Source organism: Herpailurus yagouaroundi, unplaced genomic scaffold (genome assembly GCF_014898765.1).
Source record: "Herpailurus yagouaroundi ecotype Mexico unplaced genomic scaffold, PumYag 163, whole genome shotgun sequence".
Lineage (NCBI taxonomy): Eukaryota > Metazoa > Chordata > Mammalia > Carnivora > Felidae > Herpailurus > Herpailurus yagouaroundi.
This window is the reverse complement of record NW_024412404.1, coordinates 20,060,728-20,062,015: the sequence shown is the minus strand read 5'-3', so window position 1 is coordinate 20,062,015 and position 1,288 is coordinate 20,060,728.

The following is a 1,288-nucleotide window of genomic DNA, read 5'->3' as shown; positions in this document are numbered from 1 at the left end:
TTTTTTTTTTTTTTAAGTAAGCTTCACCCACACTGTGGAGCACAACACAGGGCTTGAACTTACGACCCTGAGATCAAGACCTGAGCTGCAATCAAGACTTGGACACTTAAGTGACTGAGCCACCCAGGTGCCCCTCTATACAGATATTTGAAACAGAGTATTTCATTCATTCATCTACTCCATACGTATTTCTGAGTCCCTACTCTGTGCCACAATTGTTTTATGCAGAGATTAACCACAATGTGTTTTTACAAAGACATTGCACTTGCCTCTAGGTGATAGTCTTTTATTTTTCTTTCTGAGGGTATGTGCTCAAAGGGAAATTATTAGGCATTTTCACTTGCGTCCATCCCGTGCCCCATAGTGAAATCTTGGTTGCACATGAGAAGTTGGTCTCAGCTGAATTGTGTGCAGTGTGCAATACTATTCCACAAAAAAGAATAAAATCATTTACACAGGCGTGAGGATGCCTGCAGGGGTTGACCACCAAGCCGCAAGCTTAGTGGGGGTAAACTGAGAACAGGCCTAAAGAGTCCCACGGGAGTCCCCAAACCAGCCCTGGAAATCAACACCTGGATTTGTGGAACAAAAATAAAAGTTTGCTTTTTCACAGCCATATCTAACCCTAACTAATACAATAGACTATCTGAGAAAATGGCTAAAAAATCCTGTAAAAATTCTGAAGGTTGACAAACAGGAAATGGCATCTTAAAAGAGTCACAAACTATTAGCATAAACGGAAAAGCTACTCCATGACCAAAAGTAAACATATCTGACAAAGCTGTTTACTGTCCCCATTAAAGTATAAAGCCAACACTCCATAAATTTGGAGACTTTGCAAACTGATGATTCAACAAATTGGCTTTGTGCATTTTGGGTTTTGTTGATTGTATGTAAATTTGCCCATTCAGTGAATTGCATTTTCTCAAACTGAATTTTAGCCGTTTGCTCACCTCTTCCTCCCAAATCACAGCCCTTAGGTCACTGAAATCAACACCAGTAGGAAGAACAACAGAAAGCATTCACTGACTTTTTACTTTATGCCACCTCTTAACCAACCACTGCCAAGCTCATATAAAAAAAAAAATCAGAGTCCCATTGGCCAAGATCCAGCACAAAATCTAATCATCAGCATCAGTCATCACCCATCATTTGAAGGTTCTTAGGCAGGACAAACACATTCTCCTTCCCCCCAGAGCTTCACCACCCCCTACTCATTATCTCCGCCCCCTTCATTCATTTGTTAATTTAATGCCCTAAGGACACCTCTGTTTGCAATCCCCCCCCC